General features: G+C 52.2%; 2 protein-coding genes across 5 annotated transcripts in view; one reads left to right on the top strand and one right to left on the bottom strand.

The window, feature by feature from the left end:
- Window positions 1-25011, top strand: part of DIO1 (iodothyronine deiodinase 1) — a 365641-nt gene extending 340630 nt beyond the window's left edge. The window contains exon 5 of the transcript XR_014779950.1: window positions 24999-25011. The gene's annotated coding sequence lies outside the window, so the exon portion shown is untranslated. The remainder of the gene's footprint in view (window positions 1-24998) is intronic.
- SSBP3 (single stranded DNA binding protein 3) overlaps window positions 1-27933 on the bottom strand; it is a 144073-nt gene that overhangs the window by 88940 nt on the left and 27200 nt on the right. The gene's annotated exons all lie outside the window — the stretch shown is intronic.

Raw genomic sequence — 27933 nt, 5'->3', positions numbered from 1 at the left:
ACATCATAAGGGAAGTGACCTGGCACGTCTTATGTACGTGGAAGCATGACCCATGCCTACCTCTTTCCAGTGCCCTAGGCTGCCAACCCCAGACCCCTTTCCCCTTTTCCCACCACAAAGTGCCAAGGGTTCCCCACCCCCACCCCCATCCCCCTCAGGGGACAACCTTTCTGACACTGACAGATGGGGAACCCTAAAATACAGCGTATGGATCATGTTTCGTGACTAGCAAACACGCCAGCCGGGACACTCAGAGAACCCGGCCGGCTCAGGAACAGGATTTCACACATTTCCCAGAGCGGCGGACCTGCACTCGCCTCCACCAGCCTGCAGGCTCCTCAGGAGCCAGATCCTGCACCAGGAGACACGGAGCAGGTGCAAGCCTGGGGGAGGAAACAGAACCCTAACCCGCCACCGCTTCTAATGCTGTTGTCACCGTTTATAGAACAACAGTGCATTCTTTGCTCATGTTGGGCATCTGCCACACGCTCTGAAGCCATGCTGCTTGGTTCCAGTCCTGGCTCTAGCCGGGCACACCACCTTTCTGACCCTCCATTTGCTGGTTGGTGTCTTTGTTTTGGGGGGTGTCGTGGTAAATCTCTCCCTTGTTGTATCACAGTGATGGCGGTGAACAGTGGCAGGGCACAGCAGACACGGCCGCTAGCAATCAGCATCTTTTCAATAGTCCTACTGAAAGACAGGCATGTAGGCCAGTAGGTTCAGTAGTTTGGGGAGTTGGTCTGCCTTTGGGGGGCCCCTAGGGAAAGGCTTGGGAAAACCAAATCCCTGGCTTCTACACACATTTAGTGGGCAGTGCTAGGAGGGGGCAAAGGAGAGGCACATGAAGTTGAGACGCCAACACCTACCATCTTACTGGCTTGACACACATGCCTTAACGCTTCCCACATAAAGCCCCAACTCTAAGGCTGGGAGCAAAGACTACACCTCACCTCCTCACTCCAGAAGAAAGATACTGGTCACGGTCATCACCAAGGCCTCTGGCTGGCTGTAAGAGGGAATGGAATGTCTGGGTAGGCCTCACAGAAAGTTCTGGTCATGCAGATCACCAAAGTGGGCAAGGACGGAAACAGAGAACTGGGCCCCCGGCAACTGGGGAGCCCAGAAGAAAAGAGCACAGTGCCGGAGATCAGAGCACAAGGAAGGGTGTGGCCTCCTCTAAGAGCAGGGACATGTTTGGAGAGAGAAAAAGTGGGGGGGGGGGGGGGGCGCCGCGGAATCACACTGCCAATATTAATGGATCTGAACAGTACTATTATCCTCAGGTCGTGAAGGCCTGAGATGCATTGCTTGTGTTTGTGATCTATCTACCTTTACAAAGAAGGAAGACAGACAAACAGACAGACAGACACACACAGACATACACACACACACTCTCTCTCTATGGGTATGGACAACAAGCTATATGAATCTGCCACTCTTGATGCAACAAATACTTGTGTCCAAAATGTGACAGACGCCACTCCCAGAAAGGCAGAAAGGAGACTTCCTGAATTCCTCTGGAGTTGCTTCATTACAAACATAAAATGTGCTCTGGCCAGAAACGGTACATAGGTGGACTCCTCCTCACAGGGTATCGTCAGCGTGGGTATGCTCTTGTGAAGGAGGGAAAGCACAGACACAATACAATTAACTTTCGTCTCCTTGGTTCGTGTGGGAGCAAGAGCAGAGAGGTGATGAGTAACAGAGACCAGGAACAAGGTCCCCCACTGCCTAAGCCCCTGCCGCCCGCCCGCCCGCAGACAGTGCTCTGAAGCCATTTCACTGGGCATGTGTGGTTTTCAGCTGTAGTGTTTTGAGGATACGTATAATCCAGATTTCCTATTTATACTACACTGGTTCCATCAACTCCGAAGCTACAAACGCCTTCTACTCCACTCCAGTCATCTGGGTAGGCTCTTCTCGGACTGGCTGCCTGCGAGGTTCTGAGACATTTCATCTGGGTTCTGCGCAATGGGAAACTCTTGTGAGGGGGGAAAGGTGGCTGACCCCAGCCATTTATATACTACCACACACCTGGCTCTTCGTGTTTATCCACAGCAAAAGCACATCCGTGTTGACACTGCACAGTATTTGCCCTTCCAATAAAAGTTACCAGCTACCAAGGCTGCCTAGAGCGGACAGCCCTCACACATGGCAAAACCATCAGAGTCCCACCTTCCTACAGGAAAGAGCAGGCAACCCTTCACCTTTCCCTGTCACCCTTCCCTCAGAAATAAAAGGAGCCAAGTGGCCTCAAAATTTACAGAGAAGGAAGGAAATCTATGCAGCCAACCTTGATGGTTCATCAAGACCACCAGGGACAGGCCAGAGAGTGTCCTAGTGCCACCCAGAGCACAGCAAGAAAGTCACCTTTACTGGGTGGTACTCTGGCCCCTGGCCTGGCAGCTGGAAAACAGCCAAGCAGAATCTGAAACAACTCTAGTGTCAAGTAACACAGATGTGCGCCTGGCATGGCGATGCACACCTTTAATCCCAGCACTCAGGGAGGCCAGCCTGGTCCAGGGCTACACAAGAGAAACCCTGGGTTTTTTGTTGTTGTTGTTGTTGTTGTTTTGGTTTGGTTTTGGTTTTTAAAGAAAAGAAAAAGAAAAAAGAAACACAGACGTGAAAACGGTGGGTGGAAATATGAGTGGAATTAGGAAAGACAACAAAACACAAGGAAAAGGCTTAAAAAGAAACTGAAGGTCAAGGGGACCGACAAGAGATGAAGAAGACACGCCCCTGTGCCTGCCCATAGCCAACCACATGCATCTGCCTCCCATCCCGACTGGAGTTCCTGGAACCTCACCGCAACAGCCTGCCACACAGGATATCACCTGGCGCTGTCTACCGACACAGCTGTTGCACTTTGAGCTCCCACAGGGAGAAAGCCAGCCTGCTTCCATCCAGGGGCTACATTTATTTATCTTGGACTTCCAATACTGGAACTTGATAGGGCCAAGTCAACATGGGAGGGCCAAGTAGCTGGCTGCGCAGATGGACGGCTGAAGGTTCCAGACTCTGCCTTACCTATGCGGGCCTACAGTTACCTGTGGTCCCCTTCTCGGTCCGCTGCCACACTCAGAGGTTCAGAGCATGCTCCAGGGTGCCTCAGCATTCACACACAGAGACAGACAGACAGACAGACAGACAGACACACACACACACACACACACACCTTTTCAGATATCTAAGGCCTCCACAGCAAACACATCAGAGCTACCAGACACTAAGACCATCTTGGGAAGAAAAGGGCAGAATCTAGCCAAGCATGGTTAGTGGCTCATGCCACAAGTTTGAGGCTAGCCTGGGCTACATAGTAAGTTCGAGACCAACAGTGACTCTTTCTCAAAACAAAAAAACCAAGACAAAGCAAAACAAACAAACAAATCTGAGCCCTAAACAAACAACCTTGGCCTCAGCTAGGGAAACAAACAAACAAACAAACAAACCAAAACAAAACAAAACGCCAATGCCCCCAACACCCCATGAAACTAAATTAAATGAGGAGCCCAGCAAACTGCTGCCTCAGGCTCCAGCCTCAGACAAGCATGCTGGCTTTTTCAGGCAAGAACCGGCAAAGGCCTCAATTAAAGACATTACAGAGCTCTGGGGGGAGGGGAGTCCACGCTGTACATAACCAATAAGGAAGAAGCTGGTATAACAGCCAGAGAAATACACCAATCATTATGCTTGTTGTTGCCTTGTTCAAGAGCCACCCCTGACCTCAGATGAGACTCACAACAATTTCTTCCTCTTCACCTTCTCTTTCCTCTTCCCATGCACCCCAAGTGCAAGCCCCAGCAAGTGCCCTGAAATGAGTGACACCAAAGCCATGGGTTCCCTCAGCCTTAGCTGCTGGCTGTCATCCTAACCATCTGCCCCAAAAGCAACCCCTGATACTTAACCAAAATTACCTTTCCACCTCCACCCCACCTGGCTTTTCCTCACCTGCAACTCCCACCCTGGGACTGTGAACTCCTCCCCCCTCCCCAAAAAAAATAGAGCAATGGATTCCAATTGGAAAGGCCACACAACACAGTGTTATTTGAAAATCTGGGATCTGGAGGCTCCAGCTCTGCCTTGAGTGATGTTCTGAGTGCAGGGCGCATGCACTTTCTGAGGCCCACTGCTGCCTCTCATTAAGATGGACATCTCCCTACTGCTTGCTGTTGGGGAGAGACTTAAGAATGCCTCTGGGAGGTTCCACACCACGGCTGTTATACAGAACTGAAGCGGCTTTGGCCTTCCTCACCAGCGCCGGGACAAATGGAGACACAAGACCTGTGCCAGGCACAAGGCAGCCCAGCAAAGCAGAAGGCCTGCTTTGCTAAAGTGATTAACGGGCCCAGGAAAGGCTGTGGTGCGATTTACGAGGGCCATGGCCAAGAAAGATTTATCCGTGTATGGCCTTCAGATGGTCTGTCAGGCGCGCGCGCAGCCCTGCTTTGGCTAAGGACCTCAGCAGCAAGCAATTTCCTAATTGATTCATTAGCACTCCAAACAGCAACTCCTTAGACACAAAGGGTCTTGTTCAAGTCTGGATGCCCAAGCCAAGGGTGCCAAGCTGCAAGAAATCTTCCGGCAGCAGCCTGGGGTCTGCAAAGTGCACGCCACACAGCCCTTCCAAAAGTTACCCCCACTGAGGAAAACGAACCCCAGAGTCTAGAAACAGAAACTGAGCCTCTGCGGCTTCTTAGGTGCTGCAGGGTTCTTAAATATTTGCTTTACTTTTAGTGTGTGGGGGCGGGGACGTACAGTGATCACACTCACGGGGTCCCCTCAGAATCTTGTCTGCGCAGAGTGAGCCTGGGGACAGGGCTGACAGGCGGCCCTTCTGCTCCTTGCAGAGCTGAGGTTGGGTCCCCAAGCCTCCACCTGAGCGCTGTGTCCCCACCCCCTTCCTGCTACTTCCTAATGAGTGTGCACAGAACATACAACTTCGGGTCCCTTGGCGGGAGCAGGGCAACAGTGGTCGCCATTGCCATAAAAACTGAATAGGACGGCCTACAAAACACCAGACAGAACCACAGAGGGCCCACGGGCCTGCAGGAAGCATTCGCAGTGATACTCAGAGAGGCTATAAATCATTCTGGTCACGCCCACGAACAGCTGAAGCTCAGCCATGGATCTCAAGAGTCTAAATAGAACCCAACTTTAAAAACAATTCTAGCTGGCCACAGGCCGCACGTGCTTGTAATCCTATAATCTCGGCACCTAAGAGGTGGTGGCAGCGAGGCGGTGAGTTTAGGTCTAGCCTGGGCTACTCAGCAAGCCCATGTGTGGCAAACCGATCTTTCCTCATCTCACAGTCTTCTTGGAATGTGGAATGTTTAGAAGAAGATGGGTCTAGGACAGTCCAAGCTGACAGAAAGGAACTCTGGGCATTCTCAGAGGAAGGCGCAGAAACGTGGCAGGGTCCTCTGAGACCCCCTGGGACCAGTGTGCTAGCTATCTGCACACCGACTGTGGCGAAGTCCTTGCACGTGAATGTTCCTGTGGGTGCAATGGCACTTTTGAAGGTTCCTGCCCCAACCTGCCTGGCTCAGCACATTCCTCTATCTCCCCTCCTAGCCATGGGTCTCTAAGTTCACCTCCCAGATGGGGCTTGGGAGCCTGGGGCGGGGGCGGGGCCATGCCCCGCAGAGGTGGGTGGGCCCCAACTAAGCAACAGGCTCTCACAGCACAAAAGGGCAAACTTTTGCATGCGGCACCTCAGTCTCCACATAAAGGACCAAACGACGTTTCAGAACCATCATGCCAGGGTGCATAGCACGGGACACAGTCCTGTTCTTCTACAGAGAAACTATCTGGCCTGCTTAATGTGACATTCTCCAGGAAAGCCAAAGGGTCCTGACTTCCTGACCTATATATAGATAAGATGGCTTCTTCAAATGATACTGTGGAACAAAGGCACTCTTCTCCACAAACTATGCAGAGCCTCCGCCAGACTCTGTCTCTCTCGGGTCACCTCCTTCTTGTCCAGTCTCATCTCTTCTCAAAACCGTTTCTCCCTTAGCCCCACCTATACTCTATCTCAAGTCTCCCGGTGAAGACAGTACCGGGGCTGGTGTCTTCTGGGTCCGGTTCTCACCCAGTTCCCTGATCATGTGGTACCTCCCAGGACAGCACTGTCCTTACTGCTGTGACCAACACAAGTGTGTGCGCAAGATTTGAGAGCTACTAAAGCGGCTCCAAAGATTCCAACACAGGTCAATCATCTGCCACTTCTCCTCCTCTAAACCAGAGGCTGATTAATACTGAGAGAATCTCAAGACTCACAGGGCTTGACTGAGATGTCCCCACCACAGAGCACGGCACCCACCAAACTCCACCGTCCATGAGGCCCTGTGCGCCTGGAAGTCCGAAGGCTACACCGACGGCCTTCCCAAGGCCAACATTCTTGGCTACCCTGCTACAGAGTCTATGTAAAGCAAAGACGTGGGCTAGGTGGCTCTTGTTCCTTCTCCTGCCTTTGTTTCCAAGGTTCCTCGCGTACGCACTGGGAGACTCAACCAGTGCTGCCTGTCACATGCAGCACACTAGGATGGCTGTGAGGGACTGGTGGGAACCAGGCCCTCTGTCTGGCACTGCTGGACCAGGTACCTGGCAAGCATGAGGTACCTCATAGGCCCAACGGACCCAAATGTCTAGACAAAATCCATCTGGAGGTAAATAGAAGACAGGCCAGAACACAGCAACAACAACTGAGCCCTCCTCCATGTCAAAGGAGCCCTCAAATTTAAGGAGTATTCTCAGCAACTAGAGGAAGACCTTTCAAGTTTCCCTAAAGAGCTAGTCCCTCTTAGGGCAATTTTAAAAAATAACAACAACAAAACAAACAAACAAACAGGATTTGGGGCCTGGAGAGATATTTCAGCCAGTAAATATAAAGACCCAAGTTTGAGCCCCTGAGCTCACGTGAGAATGTTGGCATGGTAGTGTCCACTTGTAATCCCAGTGCTGGCGAGGCAGAGAGACAAGAGAGCCCCTGCCCACTGCTGGCCAGCCAGCTGAGCCTAACTGATGAGCTCCCAAGTGGTGAACTGGTGACCTGACAGGCTAATGAGAAGCCCCCATCTCAAGTCAGAAAGAGCAGCGCTGGAGATGACACTCAAGGCTGGCCTCTGGCCTCCACACACATGCACACATGTACACATACCAGCACATACATAAGCACACACATTAAAAACAATTCCGTTTACTGAAGGTGCTGATGGACAGCCCAGCATGGTGGAGCACAGTTTGTAATGCCCGCACTCGGGAGGCAGAGGCAGGTGGATCTCTGTGAGTTCAAGGCCAGCCAGGTCTACAGAGTGAGTCTATGAGAGCCAGGGCTGTTACACAGGAAAACCTTGTCTCAAACAAAACAAAACAAAAACCTAACTGTCAAAGGGCTAATGAATAAGGAGAGTGCACCAGACCCACCGCTGTCCAGGCCATCTCTCTTGAGGGGGGAAGGGGCTGTCCCACACAAAGTCCCTCCCCAGAGTTCCTTCTCTTCCACCCCACCTGGCCAAGCCCCCATGAGCACTGCTCGTGCCATCCGAAAAGTGTTGTTTTGGAATGTGCCAGCAATTCTGGTGGCAGGAACAGCAAGCTTCAGCTCAGCAAAGAAACCAGCTGGAGAGGCAGCCTCTGAAATGATGAAATGCCAAACCAACCCCTACATCTTCTCCAGTCTCTCGGGTCACCTACCAGATTAGAAGGCCTGTTGCTACGGCAACCATATCTTGCTGCAAGTGTCGGCTGAACTTCCCCATAATTTTTAACCCTTTAAAGTAGCTGGGAGAGGGTGGTGTACAGACGAACCCAGATCCCAAATGTTGGCCTGCTTTGGCTATACTCCCACAATCAAAGCAAGAGAATGAGAAAACGGCAAGCAGCCAGGCGAGGGCGAGAGTCCACAGTTGGGCAAACAAACAGCGAGAGTGAACAGCCTGCCCACACCCACCTTTTCCCTCCCACCAACTACCCACCAAAAGGCCGGCTGACAGCAGCCTACAAACTTTCCATACACCTGGCAACACCAAAGCACCAGGAGCTACAAGGAAGATGGGACTAAACAAAGGCAACACGGAAAGCTGCCTGCCCCTCCCAGACAGGCACCTCGCCCCTGTGCTGTGGAACAGCGTCAGGCCGCCCTTCTGTGGCAAGCAGAAGGGGGCTGGAAGTTAGGCGCAGGGGACAGATGGCCACGCAAGCACTGGCACTTTCCAGTTGTCTCATAGGCACCTGCTGCCAAACAGGCCCCCAGCCCCTTGCTGGCTCTCCCACTCCAATCGTAGAGCCTGGGTATAGTGGCGCCCACTCCGGTGTGAGGCAGCGCTGTGGCGTCGCCACATCTAGCTGCATCTCCTCCTGCATTCCACCCACACATCTGCAAGTCATCCTCAGCATCCTTCCTGCCCCTGACAGCCCAGCCACCCAGCCATGCCATCCTCCACAGCTGAACAGCCTTCCTCTACCCTCACCCACAATTTGTTCCAGGACCGGCATCCACAGGCGCTCTCTCTCTCTCTCTCTCTCTCTCTCTCTCTCTCTCTCTCTCTCTCTCTCTCTCTCTCTCTCTCTCTCTCTATTAGAACCAATGTGTACAAGGACTTTCCCCGGCCGCTCTGATTTGAAGGGAAAAAATGGACACAGGAGAGGAAAAGGTCCCGCCACAGCCCCCCTCTATCATGTCTTCAAGGAAGGGAGTCAGGCCTGTGTGGTTGACCCAGGGGACCAAACCGTGCCTGGGAAGGAGGGTGAGGCAAGGAGAGCTAATAGTCTCCCAGTAAGAGATGAATCAGGAAGGAGGATGGGGAACAAATCCCAGTGGGATCGAGGGAAGAGGCTGGCAACCCGGGACTCCGGTTTGAGTCTGTATCTGAGAGGGACATCTGCCCAAATCTTCTCGGAGCTTGGCACATTGCACTGACCAGGTGCGGCCACTGTGCTGGCAGGTGCACAGCCATACTCAGAAAGCGAGGCAACGCTGGGGGGGGGGGGGGCGCACGCCTTTAATCCCAGCACTCGGGAGGCAGAGGCAGGCGGATCACTGTGAGTTCGAGGCCAGCCTGGTCTACAAAGTGAGTCCAGGACAGCCAAGGCTACACAGAGAAACCTTGTCTCAAAAAACAAGAAAAAAAGAAAAAAGAAAGAAAGCGAGGGAACTTGCCTTCAGTGTGGAGACAGGCTCTGCTTCAGCAAGTTCACTTCCCTCTTGAGGAAAAGGTTCATGACCAAGATGCTTAGCACGAAAGAAAACCCAATCCTGTGCCTCAGCCTCCAGCCAACCTCTGGGTCCCACCCAAAAGGGACAGCCGGGACAAAACCCAGTGAATCGAGGCGCTAACGTCCTCCTCGCTGGTAACCACCTGGACAAGGGGTGACAAACTAGATCAGTTTGTCGGTCAAGTTTGGAAGGAGCTGAGGAGAGGTGATGGGTTGGGGCAGAATTGAAGGCAGGACACCCCCCTCCGACTCTGGGGTAAGAAAGGAGCACTTTATCGGGCATCTTATCATGTGCAGCTTGAACGCCAGCATCTGGACACTCACTGGTCTGCAAGCTGGCCGCTGACTTCCAAGAGGCAGCTTTGAAGGGAGGACGCTCCCCCACCCCACCCCACCCCACACCCTAAGACAAGACACTGAGTATTCCACCCAAGAATGGAACATTCTTTCAGGAAAAGCTCTAGGAGTGTTTTTGAGATTTTTTTTTTAAGTTTTTTGGTTTTTTTTTTCCCCCGCCCCCATTTAAACCCACCAGATAGGTGGGTTGCCACCAAGCTTATCCATTGTTATGGCTTGTTATCCAAACCCTTTGGCCCATTCAACACATCCTCGCTGAGCACTTCCTATATATCAGACACTGTAAGCACAAGAATGAAGACTGGTCCATCTGGTCTACCCTTGGGGAGAATCTCACTGGGCAAGGAATGCTGTTCGGACAATGCTCCATCCCTGGTGACAGACCTTTAGCGTGTGAATACAGTGGCCCTGAGCTCAAGGATGCCCATCTGGGCCCAGCTAAAGTGCAAAGGAACTGCAGTTCCGGGGCTTCTATGTGGGACAAACCCCACCTGGAAGTTTCACAAAGACTGCATCTCAGAGACTGTGGTCTCTCTCTGAGGCAGAGAGCTGCACCACAAGAAGCCTGGTTTCTAACTCTGAGACAGAAAAAGGGGGAGATAGATAGGCCTGCCCCACATGCCTCAGTTTCTCCTGCTGGTATATGAAAGGTTGTCCAACCTAACCTCTAAAGACACCCTACTGACCCCTAGGAGACCGGAGCCGCCCTAGCTGGGTGGGGCTAAGAACAAAAGATGCTGCCTAGAGCCCTCCAGGCTGAGCAGGCACCCCGCTGTTGCGCGCCCCCCCCCACCCCCACCCCACCTCCCCACCCCTATCCCCCACCATCACCTACAGGCTCAGCCTCTCAGGCCCCTCAGTGTTGCAGGGAAATTCTGCCCACAGCTCTGAATAATAATAGAAGTAACATTTAGGTAAGGTTGGGGATTAAGTTAAAACCTCACTTAAGAGGCAGAGCTGTTGGCATTTGGGAGCAGGAACCAGGCCTGGGAACGCAGTTAATATCTACCACAGAGCAAAGCGGATCACTGCCAACTCCAGCCTGAGGAAGCATCTTCCTCCCCACCGCCAGGTTTCCTCCCTGTTGCCAACTGCAGACACTTCAAGGCACCGGGCCAGAGAGTTGGGGGGAGGCGGGGCTACAGGTCAGTTTGGGAAACTACATTTTCAGAAGAACACAGACAACCCCAAAGCCAGTGCGATACCATCCAAAGCAGAGCTGAGGCTATTTGAGACGGGAACCCATTGGTGAGGGTGGAGGAAGAAAGACTTTCATGGGAAGACCTGTCCAAGAAGGTCTGTCCATTTGATGGTGGAAATACCTACCATCCATCCAGGCATCTGTCCACCCTCCCAAGGGACAAGTCCCCTGCCTCTATGACAAAGCATGGGCTGTGGTAGGAATCAGAGCCAGAGAAACTGTCAGGCTCAGAAGGGACTTTAAAGGTTATCAATTGATAATATGCAGATGGGGAAAATATAAAAGAGAACATTCAGCCCTTCATGTTTTAAAATAGCCTGTCTTCTTTAAAAAAAAAAAAAAAAAAAAAAAAAAGGTCCTGGATTCCTAAGGAGGGCATGGAAGGATTTTGCCTGCCTCTGGCTGACCTCAGAGGGCTTTTTATAAACACCAGGCTTCTCTGGCACCCTTGGTCAAACCCCACCCCCTCTTCCAAGCAGCAGAGGTCACTCTTTTGTGGCAAAAGCTGCAGGTGGTGACTGAGACGAGGGTAAGTAAGAAAGGCTCCATTGTGCCGAAAACTCAAATGTTTAGGGTTCTTCTGCCCTGCAGTTTCAGGGCAGACTGCACAGGAAGTGCATCAGGTTGTCCCTGTGGCTCTGGGAGGTCTTGCTGCCATATTGGTGTTCCTTGGCCGTGTCACCCAGCCTAGCAGGCTAAAAAGACAGTGTACTATGCTTAGATAACTTACCACCTACCCAAGGGGAATGCTCAAATCTGACTGGCGATCACAAAAGACTAAAATCTGAACCTCCCATTGCTACTGGGTGTCAGGATAACCCAAGGCCATGGAACTGCCGTCCCCTCAGGTTTGGCTCACTTGCTGAAATCTCTCAATCAAAGCATGACCGCACATGCTCAAAGAACAGTTGCACAAAGAATGAGGCAAGGCAGTATGACAAACACAGTAATCACAGCACTTAGAGGCTGCAAGGTCAAGAGTTTAAGGCCAGACTTGGCCACCAGAAAACCCCGTGGAGTGTGTGTTTGTGTTTGAACGTACATGTACCATGCATACAAATGCAGAACCTGGGGGAGGACACTGCATATCTTACTGTAAGAATGTTCCTCTATCACTCTCCATCTTGTGTCTCACACTGAACCTGGAGCCCACTGGCTAGTTGGCCAGTAAGCTCTGGAGCCCACCAGTCTCTGCCTCCCAGAGGCACAGGTATGTGCGGTCACCTGGCTTTTACTGTGTGGAGAGTGCTGGAGAGTCAAGGTCGGGTCCTCCTGAGCACTTTTAGCCATTCTGAGTCATCTCCCTAGACTTGGTCTCTATTTAAGACTCAATTATGTAACTTCTTTTCCCCAAACTAATTTATCTATCACTTTGTATTCAATTCGAAATACTGCACTAAAATCCCCGTTGCATTCCCCCAAATCCATGGTGAAATAAAAGCTATGTAGAAGCTTAGTGAGGAAAGGTAAAGCATAGGAATATAAAAACTTCAATTTAGTACCACAAACTTAGGGGTTTTTCTGTTCTGTCCACCAGGACTTTTGTGTGTGTGTGTGTGTGTGTGTGTGTGTGTGTGTGTGTGTGTGTGTGTGTGTGTGTGTGTGTGTGTGTGTGTGTGTAAAATGCCAGTCACCACTCTGCTCAACGAATGTCTGAAATGAATCTGGCCAACAAGTTCACTGAATAACCCTGGCCAAGTCACTTCTCCCTGGAGACCATCTTTTCTCAGCTACAAAAGGACAATGTCAGGGAACTCGGTCCTGTTTTGAAGTGTTTGAAAGTCTATGATCCAAGTAAGACCTCCTCCTGGGAATGGCGCTGATCTAAGAAAGCCTGCCAGAGCCTGGGTGTTTCCACAAGGAGGAAGCTAGGAGGCAGTGTGGGGCCGTGCAAAGAGCCACGTGGTCTTGGGGAAGTTACTGAACAGCCCTCTCTCAGCCTTAACTTCCTCATCTGCAAAATGGGGGGCCATGCCCATGCCACCTTGGCAGGATGAGGCTCCGGTGGGGAGGAGTGCTAGGCATGAAATTCCTGAGGGCTCCCAGTGACATGTGCCAACTCGGGACAAAGGACAACCAAGACTATTTCACAATGTAACATCACGTAAAAACCCACACATCAAACACTCCTGTCCTCGCCACAGAGATGTAAATCTTGATACAATACAATTCCTAAGGGTCTTGCTCCCTTCTCAGGAAACTGCTCGAAAGAGAGGGTTCGAGTTTGAAAAAGAGAAGGAGAAAGGTCTGGAAAGTCGAACCACACAGAGATGACAAAGTCAAGCTGCGGTGGGGCTCCGCAGAAACGCTGCACTCCCCCCACGCCCACGCCAGCAGCAGACACTCCCACGCGGGGATTCAGGAAGCGCTACCGGGTTAGGAGGAGGAGTTTAAAGAGGTGATGCAGAGCCTGTCCTCAAGGGACCAGGGCCCCTCTCCTCCTCCCGGCCCAGTGGAACAAGGGTATGTGTTCCTATGAGCAGCTGAGACCAAAATCAAGACAAGTGGCCTTTCAAGGCACTGCAGATACATCCGGGCTACAGTTCCACAGTGGTGGCAGCAAGCAACAGCTACACTACCAGTCACAGGGAAACGCCCTCTCCTCCAACTTCACGTGTCTGGTAAGACCCGTCACCTTCCTATTTCATGCACTCCATCCTCACTGCCTCAGTGAAGAGAGTGAACCAGAAAGTTCTTCCACACAGAGACCTGGGCAGCCCTTCAGAACTGAGGAAGGAATGGGGTTTCCTACCCAACTGAAGGCAGAAATCAGAATGTGCATCTTCTCCTTCCCAGTCTAGCGTCTAGCATCTTAACTGTTTCATCCCTCTTCCAGCCTTCACCTCCATGGTAAGGACAAGGACAGCAGACCATAAACAAACACACACTCCCTCTCCCCGTCCACCACACCAACAGCGGCGAGCACTGAGACAGTCCGACTCGGGTACCAATCAGCTTGCTGCAATGGGGCGCGCTTGTGCACAGCAGTCCTCCTAACACCCATACACACAAAGGGAAAATAGATACATCTTTTTAAAAAGTTCAAGTTACAGATCATTTGTGAACATGATGTCTTAATTCCTTACGTGTCCTTTTCTGTTGTAAAATTCAGTGTACTACCTCAGTGCCAGGTAAAAGCCTAATAACTTCATAATAGTTAGAAGAGGCTGAGGGAGGGAGGCTGAAGGCTCCAGGCCAGCCTGTGCTACATAGTCGGGTCTCAAAGGACCAACGTGGCCTCGTTCTTAGCACTACGGTGACCCTGCAGGGCAGACCCAGATTCCCTAGCTCGCGTCCTCCACAGTTACCGTCTCTTCACCCAGGAAATGGTCTGGGAGAGCAGGGGCTTCCTGGACTTGTCCTGTGGACTGACAGACCATGACCGGGGGAGAGGCATGTGGGCTGCGGCCGGCCTCACGGAAGGGATACCCCGAAAGGCAGAAGCCTGTATCCCACCTGGCTCCTTCAGGTGTCCTTATACAGGTGTAAAGACAGAGAGGCAAGTTGTTAAGGAAAGCAAAGACTCCTCACCCGAGAGCTCCAGAGCTTTCTTTAAAAAGCGCCAGGAAACAGAAGGCCCCACACCTGACTTTTCCTTCATAACCAGGTAGCTGGTTTTATTTACTTAAGTTTGAGTTTATCTTCTTAAGCTGTCCAAACATTTGTCTGAGCGGCTGAGCCACATGCAGGCTGCCCTAGGGGCCAAGTCCTGCTTCAGTGGTGGATCCCCCTCTACTCCCCCACAAGAGCCTCCCTACCGTGTTTCTAAAGCTGCGTTTTCCCTCGGGAGCCACAACAGAACCGAAGGGGGCAGGGGAGAAAATGAATGGTCTCAAAGCGGGTGGCACCGTCCAGATGACACCCCAGACAGAGAGGGCTGTGATCCTCACCACCTACGTGGTCAGGGCCCTGCCTCTGGAGGGCACTCCAGGGAGAGAGGCGCCAGACAGACCTTCAAGGCCCGCTCCTGCACAGCACCCCTGCCAGGCCCGGTACTATTTGTGAGTGCCACTTCAGTCTGTACGAGCTACAGTTTCTATCCAGGACCTCAAAGTGCCTTATTTGACCACTCTGGAAGATGGGAACAAGCACCCCTCTCTGGCCAGCCAGCTCAGGGGAAGAAACCACAGAGCCGGCAGCAGTGTGAGCGACCGGCATGTCTCCACCTGGCAGGAACGCGGCACAGTTCAAAGAAACGAGAGAAACGCTACCAATCTGATGCCACAATGGGCAAAGTTACAAAAAAAAAAAAAAAAAAAAAGAAGGAGGAGGAAGAGGAGGAGGAGGGGGAGGAGGGGGAGGAGGGGGAGGAGGGTAGGGACTAGAGAGATGGCTCAGTGGTTGAGAGCACTGGCTGCTCTTACAGAGGACCAGGGTTCAGTTCCCGGCAACCACATGGCAGCTCACAACTGTCTGTAACTCCAGTTCCAGGGGAATCTGACACCCTCACACAGACATACATAAAGGCAGAACACCAGTGCACATGAAATGAAAATAAACTTTAAAAACAGAATACAAAAACAAAAAAAAGAAGGGTAAGCATGTTTGTCTTCCTCATCCTCTAGCCCCCACTGGCAGCCTTTCCTGACTCTCAGCTAAGCAGCATCGTAAAGATCAAGAAGTGTGTGTGTGGGGGGGGGGGGGGTTCCATATGGGAGGGCACAAGAATGCAGCATTATTATCCCTGCAGCCATCCTCTGAGCCACAGCTATTTAATATAATAAAAACACAAGACAAAAATCCCTGAACTGACCATACTTTGCCCCTCTTCCCCCACTGCAAGAGTGTACTGTTCTACAGTAGGTAGTGTCTTACCCAGACTCTGACTGGGAACTCCCCAGTGTGACAGCACTCCAGGGAGCTGGGTGACTTGCCCCAGACTGACACATCTGCTCCCTGGGGAGGGCTAGCCAAGCCACCTTCCATCTGCCAGAAGCAAAGTATGGGTGAGGTGCAGATTCATGGCAAAGTGGGGGCCTCAGGAGAATTCAGGGTTCAGGTACTGCCCTGATTCAAACAGGAATCCTGCCTCACAGGCTAACCTGGTGCAGAGGCTGCAGCAGTGTGAGTGAGCAGCCCTGCTGTGCAGCAGCCTAAGAGAGTAAGAACACGCTAGAGCTAGAGATTGCAAACTAAGGCGCAGGGGCTAAGGGCAGCACCCGTAAGCACGCTTGACCTGGGACGCGGACACATGCATTCATGTGTGCATCATCTGTGGCTGAGCTGCAAGACCACACTGCCCACGATAACGATCTACCGGCTGGCCCTTTCCAGGAAGGCCTGATGACCCACATTTGAGTCAAGCACACGCATTAACTAAGGTAGTTCAAAGAATGGGGACTGCTGGGGTGCTGCTGCACCTCCACTTCACACAGGGAGACGCTGAGGCCCATAGCTAAAGGGTAAGGTCTCAGCTGCCCTCAAATCCCAGACACTAGTAAATAAAATGAGGGGTGGGGTCCTCAAAACAAAAGCTAAGCAGGGAACTAGAAACAGCCAGTACATCCCACAGGCATAATGCTTAGCCCAAGTTCCATATCAAGGTGTAGAAAACGGGGAAAGAAGATGGGGAACACGAGGGTCTACCCAAATTAATAGTCAAGGGGCTGGAAGATGGCTCAGAGGTTAAGAGCACCTGCCTTCTCATCCAAAGGTCCTGAGTTCAAGTCCCAGCAGCCACACGGCAGCTCACAACCATCTATACTGGAATCTGATGCCCTCATCTATCTGATGTTCTCCTCTGACATGTAGGCATACGTGCAATAGAGTACTTATATGTAAAAATAAATAAATAAATCTTTAAAATCAGGGGAGGGAAAAAACAACAAAAGCAAATTAATAGTCAAAAGGACAGGCAACTTATTTGCCTTTTACCAGTACCCCTTCCTCTACACACAGAAACCTCAGGTGCTCCTCCCAAGTCCCGCCTCCTTCCCTACCCACGCAGGGCACTTCCTTCTCAGCAGTGAGGGTGAACTTGCAATACAGGACTACACAGCTTTTCCTCAACAGTCCTCAACAGTCATCTGCAATGTCATCTTTCCAGGTCTCACACAACCATGCCCCAGAGGGGTCCAAATTAGTGGGGTCTGTGCTAAATGTGACGCCTCCGGCAATTAAGATCACTCCCAAAAGGAGCACCCAACACTTCCCCGGAAAATCAGCCACCAGCAGCTGGAAAGGGGCAAAACGGAAAGATGTTTGCTGCACTCCAGCAATAGACAATGGCAGCAAAGAGCTTCCTCGCGCATTCACCGGGAAGACACCAGGCAACGTGAACAGTGTGTGGAGATGAGGCAACCTCACAGAGCTAAAATTAATTAGCTGCCTTATTGACAGAGGCGCCATTGTGCCGCATGATGAAGCAAGGACATCACACACCATGTCAAAATGCCGTGGGGCAGCCCAGGTACGGGGGGCGGGGGGGGGGGGGGCCACAGCGCAAGCATGAGGGCATGCTCAATCGTGTCGTGGGTTTGGCAGTGTGTGCTCCCAATGGGAGATGCAGCAGGGATTCCAGATTCTCCTATTATCCTCAAGAAAGCAATGGCCACAATACTGGTAAGGGTACCACTTAAGGACGTCAGTGAAGAGCAACAGTGGGAACCGAACCCTGGCTTATGAACTGCTCGTGGGAGGGCAGGAGGGTGCAGGCAGCCTGCAGGTGTGAGGGAAAAGGTCTCCTACTACCCACAGAGACTCCCCTGACTCCTCCCACCCAATCTTTCCTGAGTTCTGGTAGGCTGCACCTGCCAAAATACTAAGACTGCCTGTGTTCAAACCCTGCCTGGGACACTTTCTAGCTGTGTGACTGTGGGCACGTTACTCGACCTCTCTGCCTGGTCCTACTTTCAAGCTCAGAGCTTCTGGTGTGAGACAGAGTGGGTCTGTGTCCAGAGCGCTTAGAACACTGCGGCGTGCATACTGTGAGGGTCTCCACCCCTCCCCAGAATGCATTTCCTCTAGAAAGTCTTTTGATGACCTCTCTGGATTACCTGCTTCCCCAGAGCCTCGGAGACTCGAGTGCTGCGAACATCCCGCTGATGCGGCCACAGCTTATTCTGTATTTGTGGCTATTATGTCATCACCGCCCAAACCGCTGTGAGGGCAGAGTACTGCAACATGGGGGCAGAGCCATGGCAACTCTGTCCAAAACCTTCACTTGTTCCACATCCTGGGCCATGACATCATTAGCTTGGTAAGAACTGGCTCTGCAGCAGGACAAACCTGCTTCCAATCTTACTGGCATCCCTTGACAGCGGCAGGACAGTGCTTACTTATCAAGACACTATCCTAGTAGCTCAACTCTGTGCGCCAGAAGGGGAGCCATGATGCCATTTACACCTTACAGGTTTTCCTCGGGAATCTTGTAAAATGGCTCACAGAAGGTTCTGGGAAGCTGGCAGTGGAATGCCCTGCCCTCCTCTGCCACCTGCTCAACTCAGTTTCCAATTATAAATACTATCTACACCCAAACTCAGCCCTCCTCCGAAACTATCAACTTGGGCAAAGAGAAGGGGGAGGGAATCTTGCAGCCACTCTGGCTCTCTGATCATCCTTCCCCGTACACCTTCTGAGATCCCAGTCCTAAAGGGGTCAGCAGTACCCAGGCAACAGCGGTGGAGACAGTGATCTCTTTGTGAGCTAAGTCCTTGATGCCCCCACTGTCCCTACAGCCCAATCTGTGTCTCTTATGCAAGCCTCCACCAACGCAGCAAAGTACATTCAAATAAACAGGTCTCGGTGACTGAGCGGGCACACGGGGAAAAGCATCTATATCTAATCAATTAGTATGTAGGAAGTCTCTACAGGGCTGCTACTGGAGCAGAGCATAAAAAAAAAGAAAAGAGTACGAAAGTGACAAGGGGCAATGTCCCAGCTCTCTGGAGCCAGACTGGCCAGATAAGGCAGGGCAACAAACAGCAGGGGGTCTCCCTCCCGCTCCCCAAGAACTGGTTTCATCAGGGCCAGGGCTCCCTGCCTCTACAGCCAGTCCTGTCCCTTCCTACTCTCTCAGGAACAATGCTAAGAATGCTTGGTGGACAGGCCCTGTGTATATGTGTGCTGGTGTGTGTGGCCAAAAGAGGACATCAGGTCCCTGGGAACTGGGGTCCCGAGCAGTTTTGAGCTGCCCAACCCGGGTGCTGAGAGCTGAAATTGAGTCCCCAGGAAGAGCTCACCTGTTTCTCCAGCCCAGACTTGCATTTCTAACTACAAGACCCAACAGTGCCACACCTTAACAGTACCACAATGCCTGTGTGCAAAAACATCTAGCACGAATGGTGCTCAGCACAGGGTGCCACTTGCAACATGGGAAACTGGCAAACAATCATAATGTCAAGCGCCAGAACATCAGAAAACAACAGTTACAGACGGGTGAACTGTCGCACATCAAGCAGTGTGGTGCTCACCAAAAAGATGGAAAACACTCAAGGACTCGAGGGAGCACCTGGGAGCCCTTGACACCAAGCACCCAGTGGAGAAAGTCAAAGTCAGAAGAATGGTGACAGTACCCTGAGGCCAAAGGACTGACTCTAAGACTCTAGCTGTTTGCATCATTTTCTACACACTGAAAAAAGTAGGTACCAACTCACAAGCCATTATGCCTGGAACATTCTGGAAGTTTTAGGAATGCTCAGGAGCCTGCAGTCCTGTGCTGTTTGTCCAGCCATGACTGATCCCAGCCCTCTCCTGGGCTCTGCAGTGTATCCCATTTCTCAGAACTCTGGATGCACTCCTGAAATGGGTCCAAACATGTCGCTGAAGAACAGGGGAACGCTGACAGACCAAAAGCACCCCGGTATGACTAGGTGGCCACTGCCTCCTTAGCCTGGTCAGGATCCCCCACACTGGGTATTTAACTGAATCAAAAATATCTTCGCTGCTATTTTTTTTTCTTTTTTAACAACACTGGAGATGGAACCCAGCTTTGCACATGCTAGGCAATGCTCTAGCACTGAGTCACAGCGCCAGCCCAATCAGAGGCATCTTAAACAGCGCTCCCTCAGAGGTGAACCCCCCCCCCCAGAAGCAGGTGCCTGAGAGGCATGAAGAAGAGCAGCTCACTGGCAGGAGCCTCTGCTCGCCCTAGCTCACAGCGGTCTGCTTTATTTTATTATATGGGCTTCCCTGTAAGACTTGGTTTAAAGAAAAGGTTCTGCTACAAAGGAAAGAGCGGTGACTGAAGCCACATCATACAGGGTCCCTCCTTGCTGACATCTGTAGAACAGTCCTCAAATCCAGGGGAGCCGAACTGCTTCTGCCAGCAGTTCCTTAGGTCAAGGCCGGGGTGACCAGAGAGGACTTCCTATGAGCAGGAAGTCAGATGACCGCCACTCTATGAATGAGAGACAGGCAGCCAGCCAGGTGGACAGATAAAAAGCACCTTGAAATCCAAGGTCAGGAAAACGAATGTGGAGGCTGACAGCAAGAAACGGAGCTGATTTTTGAAGAGAGTTATGTGATCGAAACAAGACAGCCCTGAGTTAGGTGAGCACAGAAGACGCTCCTCTGTCCCCATGTTCCGGCCATCAAAGGACAGGTGCACAATTCAAGGCTCAGCTTAAATAAGAATATCAAGCCTGACGTATGAAGATGCCCAGAACAGGACCAAATTCTCAGACTCAGGAAGAGGCTGGCGAACTCTATTATTCCGGCCACTCTGATGGGACTCCCCAGAACGGTGTACCCTCTGTGACACCCCAGACACAACAGTTGCCAATTCATTCACCCCAACTTTCTTGAGATTCCCCACACCCTGAGGGCCCTATATAGCGTGAAAAGGCATTCTCAGGACATCCCAAGAGAGATCAATCTGCAGAGTGGAGTTCAGCCGGGAAGGCAGTTTGCATGTTCCCTTCTTTCAACTAGCACGGTTCAAACACATTTCCGCAAAACGCTGCTCCCGCCTCCCGTGCCCTCCTGGATCACCATCTGGCACTCCGACTCAAACAGCCCTCCTTTCATCAAATGCCGGGCATGTTCCTAAGATTCTCCAGGGCCCTCCTGGAAGTTGGTAGGCTGGCTCTGCCAGGCAGGTACAGGTCTTCCAAGTAGATTCCATTCACGGCACGCATCCAACTTTCACTTACCTAGAAATCCAAACAACTAGAGAAAGGGATATACACCCCTGGCCACCTCCCAGCCCGGCAAGTGACCCTGGTGACAATGGACTCACGTTGAATGGGCATGTTACTTGAATGATAACGACTGAGTGGATATCATACTGAAAATCCTGAACCCTGAGATCAGCTTGCACGTGTGACTCCAGCAAGGGGGGACAGGCCCCAGAGTATACCAAGCATTTACCATCTGCCCTGCACACCTCGACTAGCCTTGAGAATGGATTTTACTCTGAGCTTCCTCGTACACTGCACATGGACAAGTGACTTTGGAAAGTCACTAAAGCCACCTGCCTCTTCACCAACAAAGCAGGGGACTAAGCCTTGCCTATCATTACCCCCGGGACTGCTGGAAGGTGGTGCCAATGAGCTTGTATACAGGAGACCACTGGATAAAGTGTCCAGTGAAAGAAAGGGGTTGTTATATTTAAGGATTATAGTCCTTCTCCACAAGAGTGGCCCTGAGGCATGACACAATCCTGGAGAGGCCTCCAAATCAACAAAGAATTAGCCAAGTGCGGCGTTCAGTGGTGGAACCCCTAGCTCTCATGACCAAAGCCTGGGTTTCTTGTCCCCCGTCATTGGGGACAAAGGTGAATATCCAGTGTCTTCAGTAGTTCTTCCAGACGTTCTCTCTGCCCGGTGCCATACACCACACAATCCTAATGTCACCAAATGGGCTTCGTGAGTGACATGACAAGGCCACTTGCTCCAGGTGTTGGGGAGATGGAGGTGGGTGGGGAGCCATGACACTGATCCCGGGGTACCACCCACAGAGAACATTGCTAGCTAGCAAAGGCAGCGTCTGCAGGCAATCCTTTCTGTCACCTCATCAGGCCACCATATATACTCTCCGAATTGCCAGACTCTGTCCAGAGCTGAGTCTAGGTTTCAAGGACATTAGCCCAGTAGAAGCTCAAGGAGAACAGCACCACTCAGCCCAAGTGGAAGGAGAGACCAGTGCAGGCTCCACCTGTGTCGGTCCCAGCCTCACACCTCACCCCACATGTTTGGAAGGCTATCTCAGAGGACTCCTGAGGCCATTTTAGGCCTCTCTTCATTGTGGCACAGGCACACCCCATGCTCTGTCCTGCCTGCCCATCACTGATTTTGGATGCGTGTCCCACCTTGACGCTGCTTCCAACTCTATGGTGAGGACTGAAGAAGAGGACCATCAATACTAAGTACTAATACTGAAAGATAAGACAACGATGAAAAACGCCTCCTGCTTAGCATTGGCACTATGCACCCACTTGTGTGGAGCAGCAGTCTGCCCACTGTATCTAATCTGAAAAGCTTCTGACTTCCAAAACTAAGGCATACGGCGGACAGGACCGTAAGCCCCAACACCTTTCTACCTATATTCAGTACCTGGCAAAGGAACTGGGGGTGGGCAGTGCCCCACAGCCCAAAGCACCCAACAGGCGCCACAGAGCCAGCTGTTTCAGACATGGGCAGATGGAACTTACATACATTCACTTCACAGATAAGGAAGCTGAGGCAAAAAGGAAGGTCACTGACTCACCAAGTCACCAGCTTACAAATACCCAACCACCAGTGCAGGGAAGTGACTTGAATTGCTCCACACATCCCTGGTCTCTGGAGCTGGGTCCACTGTGTGAGCCGGGTGAGCCAGAATCGCCTCGCTTCTCTGGGGCTGAGGGTACCAGGAATTCACTACTTCCAACATCCGTCACCTGTAGCCTCTCAAGGCCAACCGCTAGCAAAGCTCACCAGCTCAGAGACACTCCCCCTCTCCCTTTCTTCTTCCTACTCCTTTGGGACCAGCTACAGCACATCCCATAATCAGCCAGGAAGCCCCCGCCACACCTAGTCCGAAGCACAGCTCCTGCGCTCTCTGTTCTGACCCCCTCCTGTGGCTGCCTGCCTTCCCTCCAGCACTGACCGTCATCCATGTCTTGTGAACTGTTTTGCCTGCCCTTCAGACAAGAGTCAGCCCGGTCCTCTCAGCCCGGTGCCTCACGGGGGCACTCTGTAGCTTCAGGGTTACCTGACTAACATGACAGCTGGTAACCATGTGACTGAGACCCCACCAGAAAACCCTGACTGAGGCCTCACGGGGGTGGGGGTTGGGATGGCGGCGTGTTGGACATGGTGCTGAGCACCTCTGGACAGATTATGGGTCACTCCCCCATTACCACCAAACTGAAGAATTCCTGGCTTAACAAAAAAAAAAAAAATCAAGCTGGACTGTCTTCCACAGACACACTGCCTAGCTGACCTTTTTCCCTTTGTTTTTCTTCCATTTCAGTCCTGTGGGTTACAGGGGAGACATGCCACCACACAAAGCACAAAGTCTCCGTCTATGATTTCCTTGGGAAAGGGAACAATTGATAGAAACCAACAGGTTTTATTTACCCTGATAGCTCCATGCGGCCTGGTCCTCCCTCCTGGTGTCACTAGTACTACCCCCACCTGCACTCAACAGCCACCTGACAAATCTGGTTTCCACCTCCCTCTTCCCCTCAAGGGCCCCCAGAACCAACAGGGGAAGTAGGTTGCCAATAGCAACGGCCTTGGGAGCAAGGTGAGACCTCACTAGTATGCTGTTGAGACTGAGGGGAAATTTTCAACAGCCTCTGGGGCCCTTTTCTGTCAGTGAAGAAGACACCTCTTCCTTGCCCAGGACTCAGTTTCCTTGTCTGTCAGAGACAGGATGCATCCTCCGTGGTTTGTTCTAGTTAGAGGGCTCAGCAGGAAAGAGGGCAATCGACAAGTGCAGACTCCTGAGGACAGGAGGTAGACTATGAGGGCTCCGTCTAGGACAAGGACAGTTTGAAAAGCCTGTCAGTGCCCAGCTCGGCAAGCCCCGCCCCTACCCTCCTGCTACCCTCAAGGATGTCTGAAGCTGAGGGCCTGGGACACCCCTGCTGGGGACTTCCAGAAAGTCATGCCTTTGTTCCGCCATCACTCTGCTGGACAAGAAGGGCAGGCTGCTCCAAAGTTGGCCACAGAGCTCCTGCACAGTTCAGAAGAGCTGACCACAGCTGACAAAGAGCCGTGGCTGGATGCCGTCCTCACAACAGGACAGGAGTAGCTCCCACCGAAGTCAGGGCTGAGCAGAAACTCAGGAGGCAGCCCACACTGGCAAAATGCTGGCAGCCTGGAAGATCGGGACAGAGTCCAGGCCAGGGGACAGGTCAACCAGGTAGCCAAGAGGCCAGAGTATCATGGCCACTCACATCTGAGATGCAGCTATGCACCACTCCACGGGAAGGCCCATTTTATTATTAGTTCCCCCCCCCCCCACCCGCTGCAGAGCACAAAGGGTGCCTGTCTCCCACTAGTCTTCCAAAGCCTATTGGTGACACGGTGTAGAGTGAGTGACCTTCAATCATCCTGCCCTAGCCGCTGACATCATGATCCCCATTTTATCGGTACAACAGCTGAGATTCAGGCGTGAGGAGATGAAGAAAGCCTGGGCCACATTCACCTTGACCCTTTCCACCACACCCAAGGGAGGGAATGCAAAGGAGCACCACACTCGCCTGTCCTGGCATGCTGTAAGCCTAAAGAGAGATGAACAGTCTGGAAGGCCAACCCCACTGCATCCAGCTTCAGCAATCAGGGTACAAACTGGCCAACAGGGCACAAGCTGGCTTAAAAGCGATTCCTTTTCTCTCTCATTTTGTGAGAAGAACACATGCTAAGCCCAAGCATAACTCAGGTATGTAGGAGGCCAGACACCAGGGACACAAAGGATGAAGGTGTTCCCGGGGGGGATGGAAGTGGGGGTACGCACAGGAAAGACTGTGGCCCTGTCCTGCAGCCTACCAAGGCAGAGGACCATATGCTGCCCACCCACTGTCTTCACTCTGGGACCCCAGGAACCAGACAGTCTCTCAAGGAGAGGTGCTCAGCAGGGTGGTGGAAGACAAACCTTTGCAGGAGCTGAGTCCGCCTGGAACACAGAGCACGCAGATTCCCCCAAGACATACGGCAAACCGGCCCGGTGGCACTACTTAAGATCTACTCTCGCCCATGCCAGTCCACTGGCCCCTCTCTGCCTCACCCCCATTCTGAGATGAACTCATCCTGCCCTGGGCACTTCATTTCCAGCAGCTACCCTTGGCTCATAGTGTCAAGTTGGGGACAAGCTCCAGAAAACCATCTGCCAGTCTTCTCTCCAGGAGCCTCCACAGTTTCCAGGCGCAGGAGACGGTTATGAGAAAAAGCACCTGGGAGCCCACATAACTGTACCAGCTTCGCTCTTTAGTATGACAGGCAGCACCAATGGCAAAGGGCCAGGCAGTATGCAGGGTCTGCAGGGAGGTAAAGGCAAGGCCAGGAGGCAAGGGAGGGACGGAGGAAGGCAGAGTAGCAGACAGAAGATAGTAGGGAGGAGGGGCAGGAAGGGGCGAGGGGAGGAAAGAACCTTCCCTCATGCCAGCTAAGGCCCATCCCCAAGAGCCACTATCACCAATGCAAATGGGGCCCCTCCCCCCGCCTGGCTTTCCTGGACTTGCTCCATCGCCCCCCCATCTCCATCTCACACACACCCCACCCCTCCCTGTGCCCCCCCCATCTCCATCACACACACACCACACCCCTCCCTGCGCCCCCCCATCTCCATCACACACACACCACACCCCTCCCTGTGCCCCCCCATCTCCATCACACACACACCCACCCCTCCATGTGCCCCCCCATCTCCATCACACACACACCCCACCCCTCCCTGCGCCCCCCCATCTCCATCACACACACACCCCACCCCTCCCTGCGCCCCCCCATCTCCATCACACACACACCCCACCCCTCCATGTGCCCCCCCATCTCCATCACACCACCTCCACCCCCAAAGAGGCACAGCAGCCCTGCAAAAAGACACCTGCCCTGCACGCCAGACCCTTCCTCCTGGTCCTAGTTTCACACCTCTAACTTGGCACCTCACCCCTCTGCAGGCCCCCCCACTTTTGGGCTCAGCAATGGGGAAGATCAAGAGGAGATCCAGATGAGGCAGCAGGAAAGTGAAGGCAGCGCTGAAAGCTTCACCAGTCCCCACCTCACCCCGCAAAGCCTCGGGACAGACAGTTCAACAGTTTGAAGGAAAGGCTAGCTTCAGCATGCGGTCAGCCTGGGATTCCTGCAAAGGCTATGGAAGGTGTCAGCCAGGGGACAACACTCCACTGAGGGGTCTCATGCCCCTCACTCTCCTAAGTCTCCTAAGATACACACGTTTAATCCTTTCACTTTCAGGTTACGTCAAACGTCTAAATTGAGAATCCCAGCTCCTTCACAACAGGCATATCAAAGGTGGGTATTCAAAGCAGCACTTATTTACAAACGGCAATGCAAATCTGTTCCACAAACCTGGGCACGGACAGACACCTCAGCCACAGGCTAACACAACCCAGGATCAGAGTGTGAGGACTGTCACCCTGCAGCCAACAAATGATGACCATGACGACAACCTGGCAATGGATGTAAGTGCCAGCTCCGGACTAAAACTGTTAAAAGACAAAGCCTCAATGTTTTCTTTGAGTCCTTTCCACAGAGTAGGAAGTCTTCTCTTGCCTCCAGGGCACAGGTCCCCAAACCAAGGGCATTTAAAACAGTACTCTGGGAGGGAGCGTCAGCAGACAGGTCAGGTCGCAAGCACTACATTGAACAGGCAGGCAATCAATAAATGGCCCGGAGCCAAGGGCCTCACCTGAACCCATTACTGATCCTTGCCTACTGAGGTCACAAGCCTTTCTCCGGGAATGGGTTACCCACTGCCCAACCCAAACAGAACCCACTGTGGTCCTCCTGGCTTTCCCCACAGATCTGCATCTGACAGGCCCACAGGGTGACTCTGGACACCAGAAGGGCAGCAGGGCTGCCATGAGCCTGGCATGCTGGGGTGCATGCCGTGGGAACATTTAAGGATGTGCTGACCGCTCCGTACTCAGCCCTGAGGCACTGCTCAGCACCTCGGCCACTGGCGGCTATGGCTGAAGATGCCAATGCTTGGAGAATTATCAGGGTCACTCAGAAAGGCAAGGAGTTGACACTCAGTGCTGCCCCCTCCCCAACATCAGGCAAGGGATTAGGGATGGCAGCACTTTCAGCCATGGACACCTGCTATAAAGCCAGCTCCCGTGTTAATAATGGGTCCCTGTGACTTGAGACAATTTCTAGAGACCAGATCACACATTAAAGTGAAAATAGAACTCCAATTTAGGCAGAGTGTTGGTGATGAGGAAAAGTGGCTTCTGGCAGTGTTTTAAAGAACTGATAGAAAAAAATGAGGGTGAATTATATTGTTTCTAAATGTACGTCATTTCCTTTTTGTTTATTATCTGAATGTGTGCAGGTGAATTGATGAATTGAATGTGGTAAGCAGAGAAAAACACTGCAGACAGCAAAGGCGGTACACTAACTGACCACAGTTGTGCCTGGCCTGGGCCCTGCCAGCCCCGATCTACCTCTGTGGACCCTCCCAGGCCCCAGGTTGTCAAGGCAATAATACAATGGGCCAGGTCACAAGACACCCAGAAGCTAAGGTCCTCAGATCTTTAGAAATCAGGCGCCAGAGTTCAATCTGCCAGAAAGAACTGAACCAAGGCCAACTCCCCCATGTTCCCAGCGACTTTACTCTTGATACGTTTCCCCAACTTTCAGGTTTCCTCCTTGGAGGTTTTTTTGCTTCCGCCCTTGTGACTGACCCTTGCTTACTTAAGGTAATCAAGGCACTATTCTTGTGGGGATGTGTTCCAAGTGGCCAGCATTAGCCTGCCGAGGCCCTGGGTCCCACCGCCAACAAAACATAAACTGGCACTGGGGGGAAGAGAGAGAGCCTGTCATCCCAGCACTTGGGTGGTGGAGACAGCAGGGTAGGATGTTCAAGCTCCTCCTCAGCTACATAGTGAGTTTCAAGCCAGCCTAGACATGAGAGACCCTGTCTTAAAAGTTCTTTAAAACAGGGGCTGGAGAGATGGCTCAGTAGTGGTTCCAAAACCCAGGTTCAAGTCCCGGCACTCACATGGCAACTCACAAGTGTAATTCCAAGATTTGACACCCTGACACAGA

This window comes from Acomys minous, assembly GCF_964271855.1.
Source record: "Acomys minous genome assembly, chromosome: 6".
Classification (NCBI taxonomy): domain Eukaryota; kingdom Metazoa; phylum Chordata; class Mammalia; order Rodentia; family Muridae; genus Acomys; species Acomys minous.
Note: the sequence above shows the minus strand (reverse complement) of the source record. Positions and strands in the feature narration are given on the sequence as shown.